Source organism: Mytilus galloprovincialis, chromosome 4 (genome assembly GCF_965363235.1).
Source record: "Mytilus galloprovincialis chromosome 4, xbMytGall1.hap1.1, whole genome shotgun sequence".
NCBI lineage: Eukaryota > Metazoa > Mollusca > Bivalvia > Mytilida > Mytilidae > Mytilus > Mytilus galloprovincialis.
This window is the reverse complement of record NC_134841.1, coordinates 101,280,937-101,299,843: the sequence shown is the minus strand read 5'-3', so window position 1 is coordinate 101,299,843 and position 18,907 is coordinate 101,280,937. Positions and strand designations below refer to the sequence as shown.

The 18,907-nt window shown below is 35.2% G+C and overlaps 1 protein-coding gene across 1 annotated transcript in view; it reads left to right on the top strand.

Moving 5' to 3' along the window:
- The window catches only part of LOC143073630 (uncharacterized), a 47,227-nt gene extending 30,267 nt beyond the window's left edge, over positions 1 to 16,960 (top strand). The window contains exon 4 of the mRNA XM_076249311.1: positions 16,862 to 16,960. The gene's annotated coding sequence lies outside the window, so the exon portion shown is untranslated. The remainder of the gene's footprint in view (positions 1 to 16,861) is intronic.
- Positions 16,961 to 18,907: the final 1,947 nt, after the last annotated feature.

The following is an 18,907-nucleotide window of genomic DNA, read 5'->3' as shown; positions in this document are numbered from 1 at the left end:
ACAAATATGCAAGGATTAGGTGCTGTTTTATCACAATTTGTCGATGGAAAATTGCGTACTGTTGCGTATGCTAGTCGTGCTTTAAGGCCAAACGAGCGCAATATGGGTAATTATAGTTCCAGAAAATTAGAACTCCTAGCTTTAATTTGGGCAATAACTGAAAAATTTAGAGATTATTTACTTGGATCAAAATTTACATTGTTTACAGACAATAATCCATTGTGTTATTTACAGACATCAAAACTAAGTGCACATGAACAAAGATGGTTGTCGAAATTAGCCGTTTTCAATTTTGAGGTAAAATATAGACAAGCTAAACATAATAACAATGCCGACGCATTATCCCGTATGCACGATAAAATTGAACTTTCGAAATCTGAGGATGTTAAAAATCTACTTCAAACTTTTGCTGCAGGAACAGTTGTACCAAATGACTTAGCATCAAATATACAGTCTGTGTCAAGAAAATCTGTTTATACAGAGGAAGCATTCGTTACATTACCTACTTTAGATAGACAGGAAATTAAAGATTTACAAGAACGGGATACAGTGGTCGGTAAATTTATTGAAATATGGAACACTAAACGTAAACCATTGAGATCGGAGCAACGGAAATTTAATAGGCCGTTAGTAACATTGTTACGTCAGTGGGACCGTATTGAAGTTGTAGATAGTTTAGTTTATAGGGTAATCATTGATCCAAATCAGGGACAATTGAAACAATTAATTTTACCAGCCGTGTTACGGGACAAAGTATTGAAGAACTGTCATGATAAATTAGGGCATCAAGGAATTGAGCGCACTTTCTGCAGTATTAGAATCAGGTGTTATTGGCCGGGAATGTTTAGGCATATCAAGGATTATTGTAAATCATGTGAACGTTGCATTGTTTCAAAGATGCCACAACCTGCCATAAGACCAGCAATAGGCCATTTGATAGCTAACAAACCGTTACAAATACTTGCAATTGACTTTACTGTTCTTGAACCAGCACACGGAAAAGAAAATGTATTAGTTATGACGGATATTTTTACAAAGTTTACTCGTGCAGTACCTACAAAAGATCAGAAAGCAGACACTGTTGCTTATATTATTGACTGAATGGTTTTGTGTATATGGAGTACCAGAGCGTCTACACTCCGATCAAGGTCGGAACTTTGAATCTGATGTTATCTGTCAGCTTTGTAAACTGTACCAAATTAGTAGATCTCGAACTACACCTTATCATCCCGAAGGAAACGCACAATGTGAACGCTTTTATAGAACACTACACAATCTTCTGAAATCACTCATACGAAGAAACATTGGCCGAAGTATTTACCGGAACTTGTCTTTTCACACAATGTGTCACAGAACTCAGCAACAGGTTATAGTCTTTATTATTTATTGTTTGGTCGTAGTCCTAAATTGCCAATTGACTTTTTACTTGGAACAAATCAGACTGATGAAACTGATCAATCGTTAGATGAATGGATTATTGCGCATCAGAATCGTTTACGATATGCTTACGAAAAAGCTGGGGAGCAGACAAAAGATCGTGCTGAATACCGCAAGACTAAACATGATGAGAAACGTTTCAATCCTGAAATTTGTGTCGATGACAAGGTGTATATTAGAAACCGTGGTGTACATGGAAGAAATAAGATACAAGACACTTGGAGCTCAACTGTTTATCGTGTAGTGCGTTTGTCAGAAAACACCGTCACTGTAGAACCTAATGATGGCGCTGGTGTTTCAAGAACTTTGAATCGTCGTGATGTCATTAAATGTAATATACAACAATATGTGGATGATAACAGCAGTGAATCAGACAGTTCAGATGATATGTTTATACCAAGACGAACAACTAGAACAACTGCCGGGAAACATACAAATCCAAATAGACTTCCAAATTCTATTTTTTCTAAGTAAATTCATTCAGGACATTTGTTGTACATAGTTATGTCTTTATATTTTTGTGTGTCTTATTTTTGTCTCTAATTTTGTGTCCTATTTTTGTGACTTATTTTTTGTGTTATTTATTATGATATTTTTTGTGTTATTTATTATGATAGTAAAGGGAGTATGTGGATATAGATATTTGCATTATCGAGACGATTAATACTTAGCTGGGGAGTATGTGGACAAGTTCATTTATATACATATTATCTATACACATGGAAAAAAGTATTGCAACACCAAATTGAAATTGAAATTAAAAAAAACACTTTTTATTTTTTTGTGATATAATTTGGTAAAATAGAACTACTTAAACATTATTTAAGTATCACTTGAGTTTAATCAATAAATATCGACTCGATAAGTTTTTATCTGCACATGCAGCTACTGTACCCGTAAACAGCAAAACAGATGTTTTCATCCTCATTGTTCTCAACACTTTAAATAACCAAGTTTTTAAAGTTATGTGATTGACACCTTGAAATGGGTCCTCGACAACTCTGAACTGTAGCAAGATGGCAGATTATCAGTATGATGAAGTAGTGATGTCGCTGTAACAACGTATTGTTGGTCATCACCATTCCACTATAAGTCGTTTTGAGAATAAAAATAAGGCACTAAACGATGTTAAAGACCTTCCGAGATAAAGAAGACCCCTATGCCATTTTCTAAGGAAAATCAAGCATAATGAAGGTTGGTCAGAAGGAAACCCATTGCATACAATACAATCCTAAAAAGAGAGTGGTGGGCATACAGGAGCCTTTTAACAAGAACTGTTTGAGATCGACTCATCGCTACTGGTTATTGTGCGATAAGACCATTTCGGAGACCATTGCCTACGAGCAGACACACAGTTTTCCGTATCCAATGTAGTGCAGAGCTTGCTAAAGTTGAAAATTAGCATCGTGGATGAAGATCCATTGTTCCAATGGAATTCGGTTCATCTTCCTTGGACGGATCGTAGCCCGGATTTGAACCATATCGAGCATATATGGGACACTATTGGGCGAAACGTGCGCGAAAGGCCACCCAAGTTCAAACACACCATGCAATAAACAATGCCCTCATCAGAAATGGTTGCTGCTACCTTAGCAACAAATTAGTCGATTGTTGGCAGGAATCAGAAGACGTTTAGATGCGGTTATCCGTTTGAATGGAGACTGCGCACAATGTACTAATTCTTTGGCGTATAACGATCAACCATGATATGAACAGTCATCTGAAGATTAATTTTGAAATGTCTGACATTGTAAAGTTCGACTACAGTAAAAGTTGTACAAAAAACACTTCATTTTGTTATTAAAGTTGTGGTTATATAAATCTTTTATTTTCAAACATTTTTTGTTCGTTTCAATGCCAATGTTATCATAAACTATGTTTCAATAATATTACACAAATATTTTATTATATTTCATCCAAAAAAATCAAGGTGTTGCAATACTTTTTTCCATGTGTATATTTGATATTATTCCCAACTTTGTACTAAGTTTATATCTATTTTATCCTATACTATAATGATCTTACTATATTGAACATATTTTGTATTATATGGTTCAATGAATCCAAAATACTCTGTTTGGGCTCTTTGATATTTACTCACCACTGGCTATTGGACAAACTACCTTACTTAATAGTTGTTTTATCTGGTTCTATCTAGTTTAACAGTTCACCTGATGACTATATATATTATTATATGGGGACGAAGTCCCCAATTACGGTAGAAAAATCAATAAAAAAAAAAAAAAAAAAAAAAAATCGGGAAAATTTCCCGAATTTTTCATTCTACTAATGAACTCAAAATCGTTAACTTTTTTTTCAGATCTAGTTCCTGTTCCGGGTTTCCCCGCATTTGCGCAGAAATCTGTCTTGTTTGCATGAGACTTTGAAAAGAAAATTATATGTATCAGTCTAGTAAAATATAAGATTGGAACTCAATACAATTTCATTTTTAATAATTGTTTGATTTGAAAAAAAACGTTACCTGATGGAAGCGTTTCTTTTGTTTACATTGAATATGACGTCATAACTTAAACAAACGTCACAGCTAAATCCCTAACCACAGAACCGAAATCGGGAACGTTACGGTATTTCCGTTTCCTTTATTAACATGTTTGAGGTAAAAAAAAAATACATACAGACTTCGTCCCCATTCACAGGTTATGCCTGCCTCATATTACCTTACATATATTTCAAACAATTCTATTGGGTGAAACGTAATCACGTGACATGGAATAATTCAGTTAATTTTCATTCAATTGAAGGAAGGACGAATAACCCTGAAGAATTTACACCAGCGGTGAATAACCCTATTATTCAGCGGTGAATAACCTTTTGAGTTTGTTTATTTGTACTTGAGTTACCTCCCATAAAAATGACGTCACAAACGTAAATAAACAAAATGGCAGCGTTCACGTTACACTGGAAGCCCATCGAGAGACGAGGAAATACGGCATTGGACACAAATAGAGCTGAGAGTGGCAGTAGCCGATGATGTCTCTTATAAACGGTCCTTTTCAGGGCCATTAATATTTTACAAAAAGATTCTACTTTTGTTGTATATTCGAGAAAATCGAACACAAATGTATTTTCAAACGTCAGTCTGTGTGTTATGTTAAAACTATAGACTATAGTATAGTAAGTGTTCGAAATGCACTTCCACTGTTAGTTCGGTATAATAAAACAATTGTGGCCCCTTAGAATCGATGAATATCCAAAATTGTCAACCCTTAAAAGTTATTTCACTTCGGGCTGCGCCCTCAATGAAATAACCTTCTCGTGTTGACAATTTTGGATATTCACCTCTTCAACGGGCCATAATTGTATAATGTACTTTTTTACTATATTGTCAATGCAGAATAAGAAACACCAGAAACAACATCAAGAGCCGTAGCCAGCATTATAAGGTATTTACATTTAAGGGTTTTTCAAATTAGTTTATGGTTAAATGTTTTTGACTTAATTATTTTATTTAGTTTCATTTACTTTGCTAGTTGTATTTCAAACTTTATATTTTCTTATTTACCTGTAATTAACTTTCAATGTCGTATAGTATTTTATATAGTAGTATCACGGCCGACACTCGGCTAACCGAGAGTTTGGTCGGTTAATCTATATTGAGTATGCGGCTATATCGGCGGTTGGTCTGTTAATCGGGTTGGCTAAAGTCTGTTAATCAGGTGTTATCGAGAAAATCATTGCAAGGTCAGTATGTTTCATTGTATAACTTTTTAATTATATTTATATCATAAAAACTATTCATGTCTGACAAAACGATTTGGAGTACTGAATCCAGTGGTGTAATTATTTTTTTTTCTAGCTTCAATAAATGATCTATAAAATGAAAAGGCGAGTTACTCATCAGTAAATTTATACACATTTTACACACACAAAATGTACACAAAAATGACAAGTTAGTTGAGTTTACTTGCATACAATATTTTGAACATCGAAAGAAGACAGGCATTATGTTTGTTTACCATATTAACATCAATATGTGAAAAATCTACACGAAAAACTGTATTTTGGTGACATAAATCAATTTTTGATAAAAATGTGGTCTGTTAATGGGTCGGATGTATAAAACTCGGTCTGTTAATTGGTCTGTTAAGAGTTATGAATGACATTACAAGCATAATTTAATTGCTATATGGGGTGTTATCTGAATAAAGGGATAGACTCAAGATTAGTGGCTAGAATATATGGAAACAACACATGAACAATGAAACATAAGTTTAGACAATGGAATCTGAAATTGATAGAAATGGTTTCAAAAAGTGTAATATCAAAGTAATATTAATTTCAAAAGACAATACATACCGGAAATAAACTCCTCATAGATACCAGGATTGAAATTTTATATTTACGCCAGACACGCGTTTTGTCTACGAAAAACTCATCAGTGACGAAAAAAATGTTTAAAAGGCCAAATAAAATACGAAGTTGAAAAGCATTGAGGAAACACAACTAATACCGGCGTCACACATCAGCGTATAGCACTGGCGTGTTCAAAATCATTTACGCTGCCAATACGCTAGTAATTTTGGATGCATTTAACCTGTCAATCATATTTGTAACGTGTGCAAAACGAGCTTTAAGCGTGTGTTGGGCGTACTAGAAACGTATGTTGGCGTATGTTGTATGTTTTTTATGCTGCATACAAATTTCCTGGGATTGTAGCGTTCATCAAGCGTATTTACTTTTCTTCATTGGCTAGAGGAATAGGGGAGAGTTGATATCTCATAAACATGTTTATCCCCACCGCAATTTTGCGCCTGTCCCAAGTCAGGAGCCTCTAGCCTTTGTTAGTCTTGTGTGATCTAGTATACATAGAATGAAATTCAAAACAGTGTGGCTGTGGCCATTGATTGACACATTAAATTCATCCATTGACTGGGACAATTTAGGTGAACGTTTGTATGTAACGACCACTGCTCACTATGTACTTTTTAAAGACACTTAAACTATGGGGTCACCAAAGGTTCTCAACCATTTAATAAAGTAATTCGAAAAAATAATCAGAAATAACACGATGTTTTGATTTATATCAATTATATAAATCAAAACATAAAGGTTATTCCTGATTAATTTTTCGAATTATTTTATAATTAAAGGCGTTAAGAAACCTTTGGTGATCCCACAGTTTAAAAGTCTATCGTAGGTACGTCGTGAACAGTGGTCGTTACAGACAAACGTTCACGTAAATTGTCACAGTTAATGGATGAATTTAATGTGTCAATCAATGGCCACAGCCACACTGTTTTGAATTTCATTCTATTGTTTAAGGGGCCAGCTGAAGGACGCCTACGGGTGCGGGAGTTTCTCTCTACATTGAAGACCCATTGGTGGCCTTGGCCTGCTCTATGGTCGGGTTGTTGTCGCTTTGACACATTCCCCATTTCCTTTCTCAATTTTACCTTTGTATTTCGACGTACTACAAACTTATGCAACGCGCTTTGAACGATTGCTAAGCGTTCATATGGCATGCAACTAACGTATACCGACTTTGTCAATTTTCTCTGTACGTTTGGTGCACGCCGGTCTATACGCCAATGTGTGACGCCGGCATAAGGTGATCTATTCCTGATGTAGAAAATTGGTATTTCAAAGAAAACGCATGGAATTTAACCAGCTGCATTGCAACACATGACAGATTCATAGATGTTACAGACTTTGAACAGACAAAAAAATATAAGGCTGATTGATAACTTGGCGTAAATAATAAATTCGTGCGAATTCGAGCGGCCAATCAGTCCATATAACGCTATATTGAAGTGACACACCCTTCAATGAAATGCAAAGAAATAAAATTAAAATAAAAGTTCTCTTTCTATAAGGATACTGTTGCACCGTATTGTAATTTTTTCGTCAAGAGTACATCTCATTTTTTTCAATGTGAAAATATAAACTAAAGGTAGTAAGACTATTGTCGTGGCTAAATAACTCTTAACTGACACGATTTAAATTGTCCAACCCATTAACAGACTGTATTCCCCTAATATTCATTTAAATGTGGTATTACTCAACTTATATAAACATTATGAAATATTTATCAATGACAATTATTTTTTTAGAACCAAAGTACTATTTTGTGTCCTTTAAATCATATATAAAAATGTTTTTTAGCCTTTTATCCAAAATATTGCTATGCGTACAAGCATAAAAACCACATACTTGCGAGACGCCTTTTCGTATTACTTAAAACTGCGCAGGCTATGCATTTTTTTAACTGGTGGAAAATGTTCTATGATAGATATCATTTTGTCAGACACTTTTCTTTTTTTTGATGTGGTTCTCATAATATGGCAAAAATCTGTATATTTAACAGAGTTTAACATTAAATTGTGAGTTTTACTCTTAACAGACGTATAACCAACCCGATTAACAGACCAACCGCCGATATAGCCGCATACTCAATATAGATTAACCGACCAAACTCTCGGTTAGCCGAGTGTCGGCCGTGAGTATGGTCAACTTACTTTAGTGAACAGTTTTCATTAGCACTAATTAACAAATTGTTTACATTCAGAGTTGTCATTTAGCTGTATTTTGCATTATTATTTATTTGCAATTGTGTAATTAAACATAATATACATTAGTTGCTACAAAATGATATATTCATATGCATTTATATGTAAAGTTGTATTTATTTGTCATTATCTGTATATTTCAGATCTGTCGTTGCCTTCTATATTATATTTATTAAAATATATGAACGTTCTGCATTCAATTTATCTCAGCCTTATTCCACCTGGTCACACTTGTATCTCTTGTCAGTAATACTGAGGCGATGATAAACTCGGGTACTGACTACTGAGGCGATGATAACCTCGGGTACCAGGGCTCTGCTCGAGTATCATTATCAGTAACGAAGTACTGACTACTGAGGCGATGATAACCTCGGGTACCACGGCTCTGCTCGAGTATCAGTAACGAAGTACTGACTACTGATGCGATGATAACCTCGGGTATCCGGGCTCTGATCTAGTATCAGTAACGAATTACTGACTACTGAGGCGATGATTACCTCGGGTACCAGGGCTCTGCTCGAGAATCAGTAACGAAATACTGACTACTGAGGCGATGATAACCTCGGGTACCAGGGTTCTGCTCGAGTATCAGAAATAAGTACTGAATAACGAGGCGATGATAATCTCAGGTAACAGGGTTCCGCTCGAGTATCAGTAACGAAGTACTGACTACTGAGGCGATGATAACCTCGGGTATCAGGGCTCTGCTCGAGTATCAGTAACGAAGAACTGACTACTGAGGCGATGATAACCTCGGGTATCCGGGCTCTGATCGAGTATCAGTAACGAAGTACTGAATAACGAGTTGATGATAAACTCGGGTAACAGGGTTTTGCTCGAGTATCAGTAACGAAGTATTGACTACTGAGGCCAGGCGCGTAGCAACCCGTACGCAAAAACGCAGTTGCGTACACATCGAAAATCTCACAAAAAAATATGGTAAATCAAGGAAGAATTTAACTAAAGTAACGAAGTTAATAAAAAAAAAATAAACATATGTTAATGATCACTTTGTAGCTATATTCCGTTCCGAAAACTAGTCTTCCCTTTTCATTTACGAAATCAGCATCGTGATTCTGTTGCTGATACAAACAATTTAAAAATGGCTGAGTCCTCCGGGTGTCAAAACACAGTTGTCACGTCTTCTATGCCTCCTTACCCTGACATCTTTTCAGAAGATTTCAAAATAACTGATGAAATGAATATGACATTCTTAAGAGACCATGGACATCACTTCATTCTTATGAAACTGAACATGTATCTACCTTTCGTCGATCATTTGATAACAGAGTTGAATACAAGACTTCTGACAGCAGAGCCACGTTATGTCGCACAAAAGTTAATCCCAAAAAACATTGATCAACTTACTTTAGCTGTTGGGGACATTATCTTTAATGGAATGCAGATGATGCCCATGTTACAAAAGACGAATTTCAAGATCGAAATTCGGAGATGGTTAACAAAATGGACTGGATATTTTGATAACATTCCTAACAAGCTGCAGGAAACATTAAATGTTATAAACCAAGGACACCCGGGAATCTTTCATATACTTAATGTATTTGCATGTATGCCGGTCTCGACGGCAACGCGGGCAGAACGGTTCTTTAGTACCATGAGAAGAGTGAAGACCTAGTTGAGAAATACAATGAAAACGAATCGTTTATCTGGACTCGGTCTTTTGAAAATATACTAAGAAAAAAATTTAAAACAGACACGATTTTGGACATCTTTAGTAGAAAAAAGAAAGGAAATGGGCATTGATTTTTCAGAATTAACTTTGAGAGAAAAAAAAAGCTGAAAAACACTGCTTGTTCACTCATGAAATAAAACATAAAAATATGTGTCTGATTCGAATTTTTATCTATGTATTATCTCAATAAGAAAAATGCCATTTAAGTTGCACAGTGTTGGCTTAGAAATTAGTTTGTTTCTAATGTAAAGTGGGTTCACCATGATTAGGTAACAAATAAAATATACCTAATCAAGCCATTTTAACCCACTATACAAAAAGAAAAGATAAAACAAATTGTTAAGCCCAACAGTACGGGTTTCTTTGTTTTTCTCTGATTATTTATTTCCAAAGTTGACTTGTTTCTCCTGAAAGTAAGATTTCTGTGAGGTCGTTTTAAGTCCTCGGAAATTGCGAGAATGCAGGATTTTGAACCGTTTACCCCAGAGCTTTAGCGGCCCCCAGACCCCCGGCTGTATGACTACCTTCTCCGGCATTGCGTACACATCAAAATTGCCTAGCTACGCCCCTGGAGGCGATGATAACCTCGGGTATCAGGGCTCTGCTCGAGTATCAGTAACGAAGTACTGACTACTGAGGCGATGATAACCTCGGGTATCCGGGCTCTGATCGAGTATCAGTAACGAAGTATTGACTACTAAGGCGATGATAACCTCGGGTACCAGGGCTCTGATCAAGTATCAGTAACTAAGTACTGAATAACGAGGCGATGATAACCTCGGGTAACAGGGTTCTGCTCGAGTATCAGTAACGAAGTACTGACTACTGAGGCGATGATAACCTCGGGTATCCGGGTTCTGATCGGGTATCCGGGCTCTGATCGAGTATCAGTAACGAAATACTGACTACTGAGGCGATGATAACCTCGGGTACCAGGGCTCTGATCGAGTATCGGTAACGAAGTACTGACGACTGAGGCGATGATAACCTCGGGTACCCGGGCTCTGCTCGAGTATCAGTAACGCAGTACTGACTACTGAGGCGATGATTACCTCGGGTACCAGGGCTCTGATCGAGTATCAGTAACTCAATGTAGTGGGGTCAGAAAACAAGTGACGGATAGACAAGAAGTTAGGGTAGACTAGATAAGAAATGAAGGTATGTTAAAAATAAAAACCTGTGGAACAACCTTATGTGAAATTCACCTGAATATTAATATCGATCATCCAGCAGCTTTATTTTTCAAAGTATTCATATAATTATCTGTCTGGGTAATAAAGACTACCTGAATATTTGCTTTCGGAAATTCTCTATGCCTTCGATTTAAAATCTTAAGCAGTCATGTCGATTTATAACCTTAAGCAGTCATGTTACACGTTTTATTGGTCAGGGTTAGAATGTTTACTTATTAGGAAGTGAGAGAACAGAGAATAAAGGGATGATAAGTTCACGCCTTTGACGAGTACCCAATCCGTTTTATTACATAAATTATGTCAAATTTCCAGACAGTATATAACCTGGAATTGATCTTTATAATATTCATGACAATCAGGAGCTTCACTCGGACAGGTAAGGAGATCAGCTATATGATAGTGAACTAAAGAAACGATACACAATTCTGAAATTATTAATTTTTTCATTAAATTGAAAAAGACGTATTATTCACATTGTATATTTAAAAAAAAAAAAAACACTATATTTTCGAATTGATTTTTTGGTCTCAGAAACAGAAGGAATACCATTTTGATGTAACATTTTTAAAAAAGTTATGAAAATTCTGCCAACTTATGTTGGAATTCAATTTATAAGGTCAAGATGCTTTTAAAAAAAATAAAAAAATAAAAATATATTTCAATTTCAAGATATGCGCCGCTATTGTATATTTGTCATTCATTTAATACCATTAATCCCTTACTTCAATTCGAAAATAAAGTGCTTTTTAAGACTTACAATGTGGATTACGCTATTTTAAATTACTAGTATAAATTTTCAACCAAAGATTGCAGAATTTTCATGATTTTTTAAGCAAGCTCAAATTGATATATCTTATGTTAATTTGAAATCCTATCCACATCAACCTGTTCCTCGGGAAATGAAAAGTCTACCCCAGCAATCTCTTTCTCGTTATTTGACAAGCCTACCGTCTGTTCAGCTTTGAAAGATAAAAAAGAAAACCTTTGTAATATAAAGTACGTATCAAGGAAGTTCGCTGCTCAGTTTCAAAATAAATAGCTTTTCATAAAACTAGTATACATTGACAGGGGATAAGAAGGTCCTACTAAAATGCGCCCGGGAGCGCCCGGGTGAAGAAAAAGCGCCCGGGGAAAAGAAAAAGCGCCCGGAGAAGAAAATATAGCGCCCGGGGAACAGAAAAAGCGCCCGGGGAAAATATATAGATATTTTATTGGCATGAGACAAATTTGTTAAGTTATGAACATTTATTTTTTTTTATTTTAGACAAGTAATTTGCAAATTCAGATAATAGACATTTGTAATAAAGCACAAAAACAAGTATGAATATTTCAATTTTAACAATAATATATGAATACTTTTCAAAAGATTGATAATAATGGATCACAGTTTATGTGGAAGATTTATAAAATGTAAGACATCAAAAGACATGTTTTTCAAAAACGATATCAAAATAAGAAATGTATAAGACAACCCAAATTTCACAGATAAATAAAAAAAGCAGTACTATACATGTACCGTAGTTAAAACAAGGGGGTAAAAAACAGGTGTTTGGTTTAAATTTAAGTCTAAGCATTAAAACCCTGATAAGCATAGCCATTGAACATGTTGAAGCAGTTTTAGTTTTATAAAATGATTTAATAAATCTATCTCAGCATCTGTATAAAAAAGTGTTCACCATGCAGTTGCGAAAATATTAGACATCAGGCCACGATTATTTTTAAATAACAAAATATACATTTTGATCGAGGACAATGTCTTTCATGATTCTTCTATATATACTCTTATTTATATTTATTTACTTACTTATATACAATTTTGAAATCTAAAATGTAAAAGTGCAACAACACTTTTGATGTAGCATCGTACATATCCCCATTTATATTGAGGACAAAACAAGCAATAATTAGTTATTTTTAAAGGGAAAAAAATATTGTTAAATAATATATGATTATCATTTTCTTCTCCCGGGCGCTAATTTTCTTCTCCGGGCGCTAATTTTCTTTCTCCGGGCGCTTTTTCTTTTCCCCGGGCGCTTTTTCTTTTCCCGGGCGCTCCCGGGCGCTTTTTAGTAGGACCGGGATAAGATAAGGAAGCAAAAAATCGAAAAAAATAAAGAGCTCAATGTGCTTGTTTTCAAGATATTAACCATTGAAATTTTGGCGGGAAAATGTTTTCTCTTGATTTTTCATAACTTTATCATTGACAAGTTAATGTAGCAAAATTCCAGCAGAACCTGCGTACTGGGTATATATCTCCCAATTGATACGATAATCCCGTGCTTGCATTTCCTATCATGATTTTCTTGATAGAGGGTTGCTGCTCACAAGGAAGCTATTAAACCAAGAGTTCCAAATGGTGAAGTTGAAATCATCCCTTCGTAAATTTTACGGACGCCATCACGAGTTGGTTGACCGTTATGGAATAACCGTTTCACAAATGATATCGGATATGTTCCTTACGTCGTAACTACAAACCCCTTCCCTTTCATGAATGTGACCTACTGAATTAGACTATTTACCGGATTTGTTATCACATTAGTAACACGACTGGTGCCACATGTGGAGCAGGATCTGCTTACCCTTCCGGAGCACCTGAGATCACCCCTAGTTTTTGGTGGGGTTCGTGTTGTTTATTCTTTAGTTTTCTATGTTGTGTCATGTGTACTATTGTTTGTCTGTTTGTCTTTTTCATTTTGAACCATGGCGTTGTCAGTTTATTTTCGATTTATGAGTTTGACTGTCCCTTTGGTATCTTTCGTCCCTCTTTTAAAGTTCTTAAAAAGTATTAAAAAACAAATAAGATTTTTACAAAAGGCATGCAAAATATTTATAAAACGAAAAATGGGGGTCAATGGGCAAAAATGTTTTAGGCATTCAAATGGATAAAACCAGAGGATTCCGAAAATCTGACAAAAATTCCAAAACATGACAAGCGAATATCCTTAAATTTAGAATAAAAATATTATGATCCTTCAAATGAATTGACATGTTTGTCTTCACATTGTATTTAATGAACAGGATGAAGATTGCCATCACCATTATTCTATGTTCGTGTGTGGTAGCACTGACCAGTGCCGCCGGATATGGCTATGGAGGTAATAGCAGGTACGGAGGGTATGGCGGATACAGCAGTTATGGCAAGGGGTATGGCGGATACAGCGGTTATGGCAAGGGGTATGGACAAGGCTATGGGGGTTCTGCAGTTTATCAGGCATATCCTTATCCACTCCCAGAGTTTCCAGTTCCTGTATCTGGTTCGATTGGAGGTGGGGGAGGTGGCCTCGGTGGCTTCGGTGGAGGAGGTGGAATCTTTGGCTTTGGTGGAGGAGGGGGAGGAGGTGGCCTCGGTGGAGGAGGAGGAGGTGGAGGGGGAGGAGGTGGCCTCGGTGGAGGAGGAGGAGGAGGAGGAGGTGGCTTTGGTGGAAATGGCAACAACCTTGATTGGTGGCGTAAGTGGATCATAAATAAAGATATTGTTTTAAAAAGTTTATATTGACTGGTTGCTGTCTAAAGAACGATTACCTAAACTAGTTCATTCCATATTGATAAAACTTTAGTAGGTTTTTCTATATGAATGGGGTTTTGAATAAATAAGCATATTCACCTGCGGAAAAGGTATATTCACCGCACAAAACGTCGCGTGCGTTTACGAGTACAATTTTGGTAAGCAACGTTTGATGTACATTTAGTTTTGGCAAATAATTTCTATCACATACATTTCTCCTGGAATATGGAATAAAGCAATTACTGTCTTTTGTTTCGGTAAATATGTGGTTTAATTGACTTTTGAAAAACTGATATTCACTTCGGCCGAGCTTGCTTCTTTTGTAATTTGAAGGGTCTCCATTTAAACCAAAAAAAATGGACCTGCGAACCCTTGTACGAATCCCAGTCTTATCGATCTCATCAAAGGAAATTTAACTAAATAAAAATAAAATCAAGATCAAAATATTTATGTTATTTGCATTTATTACAGCCTTGCAATTGCACTACCCTATAAAAATGTGCATGCCTATGTCTCTTAGGGAGACTCTCAATATTACTTTTGAGTTTTTATCAATTTGAGTTTCAAAAATGCAAGAAAAAACCCCACCCATAAACCCTATTAAGAAACACATTGACACGTGCTTCCAATGACAAGAAGTTAAAGTCCGCCATTTGAAACCTAAATAGAATTGAGATTATTCTACTAATAACCAGCTCCACAACTTCTAGAAATACTTAATTCAAAGTAGCAAATCCTAGAAACTTCAGGAATAAGTTAATGGTCATAGTTAAGTCAAAAGGAGGTCAAAATGTTTTGAACATAATTCGTCTAAATTTGAACACCAAATTAAGCATATTTTACATGTTTATTTTAACCTAGAATCTGCTTCACATAAGAACACGAACAAGTTGACACGAACATCGACTGTTTATAGAATTCTGATGTATTACCCCAACCCACCCCTTTAAACAAAATTAACAGAAACCCCTCCTACTCCCAAAAACACAAAAACAGAATAACCACAAACATACAAACAAGACCGTGTGATCTCTGTCTACAATTTTTAAAAGTGTTTTTTTTTCTTCAGAAAACAAAGATGAAAAATTTTGAAAAAGTAATTAAAATTAAAAATTGACAGGTGTAGATTTTTATTAAAAATATTTAAGATTTTCTTCTTTTCTTCTTTTCAGTAATTGGCGCTTCATTACTTTTTACACTATTGTTTTCGCCTGCAGTATCAATAACGATTGATCCTAATGTTGATGACGACCAATAGCTATAAATACCTAGGCTATTGAACTTGCTAGTATGTATATAGGTAAGTCAAAAGTACTGACATATAGTTTCTTCTCTTGAACTGAATTTTAATGTGCGTATTGTTATGCGTTTACTTTTCTACATTGGCTAGAGGTATAGGGGGAGGGTTGAGATCTCATAAACATGTTTAACCCCGCCGCATTTTTGCGCCTGTCCCAAGTCAGGAGCCTCTGGCCTTTGTTAGTCTTGTATTATTTTTAACTTTAGTTTTTTGTGTATAATTTGGAGTTTAGTATGGCGTTCATCATCACTGAACTAGTATTATTAGTTACATAGTGTGCTAGTGTGCTAGTGACCTAATACGGTATATATGGGGTCAGTAAATTCCATATGGGGTGTGCTCATTGTTGTAGCTAGAAAAAGCAAAGTACCAAGTGCTAAAATTTTAACTGCATTGTAGAAATAAAGAATTCAAGCTACATTTCTTTTGAATTAATAAGTGAAATAAGTAAAGAATATTTCAGTAGTATACTTTTAAAGATTTCTTTATAGCTCTTTTAGAAATAATGTGATGGACTACACATATGTCGTTTTGTATACTAGTAACAGCTTTAAATAATACAGATTTCACTGTTAGTATGAAAAGATATCACCAGTACAAAGAGTCAATTGCTCTTATCTAGAATTACAACTGTCAGGGCTTCCATATTTGATATTATCAACTTGCTTCAAGGAATGTAGAACTGTTTATTTGAAATGTTACACGTTTCTTTGATCAAAAAGTGAATATTAACAAAATATTTAATTCCTCTAAAAATTGCGAAGGAGTAATAGTAGAATTGCAGGAGATAGCAAACACTCATGTGCACGCTATTCCAATGACTCGTTGCCTTTCTTTAACACATATGTTGGAACAATTACATAAAACTGTGTTATCATATTCAAATACATAAATAAAGCCGTTAGTTTTCTCGTTTGAATTGTTTTACATTGTCATTTCGGGGCCTTTTATAGCTGACTATGGGGTATGGGTTTTGCTTATTGTTGAAGGTCGTATGGTGACCTACATTTGTTATTTTTAGTGTCATGTTGGTCTCTTGTGGAGAGTTGTCTCATTGACAATCATACCACATCTTCTTTTTTTTTTATATCAACAAATTATTTATTAACAATAGAAGATCTAATATTACTACCTGGTAGTATGTGTATCATTTGGTTGTTAATTTTTTTTTGTCAATGCATATAATTTGTTTTCTTTTTATTGCAGATATCTGTCAATACGCTGTGATGTTACTGGTCGTCAATACCAAATCTCTTGATGGTTTTTTTTATTTCATATTATAATAAATGGATGCATATGTAGATATATCTCTTGTTTTGTTCTTGTACAAATAGTACAGATACTAGTTTTTACTTTCCAATCCATGTTTTGTTTCCAGTGCTTATTGTGTTGACGATTATTTAATTCCTTTAGACGAATTTCTCTTACTATTCACATAATCATTATCACAGTAGTTAGATTTTTGAGTGCAGAAATAATTAATGTCGCTTAATTAGAGCTTTCCTTTTTCAATATGCACCGAGAATAGTTACGGAATTCATTATTGATAGTACCGAGTCTGGCGATCACATAATTTATCTGTGTTAATAGTTTCTCTCGTTTGACCTTTTCGGTTTTGATTCTAAAGCTTTCCTTATTTCTTTATATTTTGCGTGTATCTTTTTACAATGATTATAAAGACTATATCTGACTATGTGATATGGGCTTTACTCATTGTTGAAGGCCGTACGGTCACATATACATTTTGTAGTTGTTAATTTCTGTGTCATTTTGGTCTCGTGTGGAGAGTTGTCTCGTTGCCAATCATACCAAATATTCTTTTTTATATATGTTCTTACATATGAATACAACCTGAAGTGGGATATACGCCAATGAGACAGCAATCCAATAACAATCAACTGAAAGCCCTGACATCTAGAGTTTAACATACAGACATCTAGTGTCTAACATACAGACATCTAGTCTAACATACAGACATCTAGAGTCAAACATACATACATCTAGAGTCTAGCATACAGACATCTAGAGACTAACATACATACATCCAGAGTTCAACATACATACATCTAGAGTTTAACATACAGACATCTAGAGTTTAACATACAGACATCTAGAGTTTAACATACAGACATCTACAGTTTAACATACAGACAACTAGAGTCTAGCATACAGACATCTAGAGTTTAACATACAGACATCTAGTGCCTAACATACAGACATCTAGAGTCTAACATACAGACATCAAGAGTCTAGCATACAGACATCTAGAGTTTAACGTACAGACATCTAGTGCCTAACATACAGACGTCTAGAGTCTAACATACAGACATCTAGAGTCTAGCATACAGACATCTAGAGTCTAACAAACAGACATCTAGAGTTTAACAAACAGACATCAAGAGTCTAGCATACAGACATCTAGAGTCTAACGTACAGACATCTAGAGTCTAGCATACAGACATATAGAGTCTAACATACAGACATCTAGAGTCTAGCCTACAGACATATAGAGTCTAACGTACAGACATATAGAGTCTAACGTACAGACATCCAGAGTCTAACATACAGACATCTAGAGTCTAGCATACAGACATCTCGAGTCTAACATACAGACATCCATAGTTCAACATACAGACATCTAGAGCCTAACATACAGACATCTAGAGTCTAACATACAGACATCTAGAGTCTAACATACAGACATATAGAGTCTAGCATACAGACATCTAGAGTCTAACAAACAGACATCTAGAGTCTAGCATACAGACATATATAGTCTAACATACAGACATCCAGAGTTAAACATACAGACATCTAGAGTCTAGCATACAGACATATATAGTCTAACATACAGACATCCATAGTTCAACATACAGACATCTAGAGTCTAGCATACAGACATATATAGTCTAACATACAGACATCCATAGTTCAACATACAGACATCTAGAGTCTAACAAACAGAAATCTAGAGTTTAACATGCAGACATCTAGAGTTTAACATACAGACATCTAGAGTCTAGCATACAGTCATCTAGATTTTAACATACAGACATCAAGAGTCTAGCATACAGACATCTAGAGTTTAACGTACAGACATCTAGAGTCTTACATACAAACATCTAGAGTCGAGCATACAGACATCTAGAGTCTAACAAACGAACATCTACAGTTTAACATACAGACATCAAGAGTCTAGCATACAGACATCTAGATTTTAACATACAGACATCAAGAGTCTAGCATACAGAC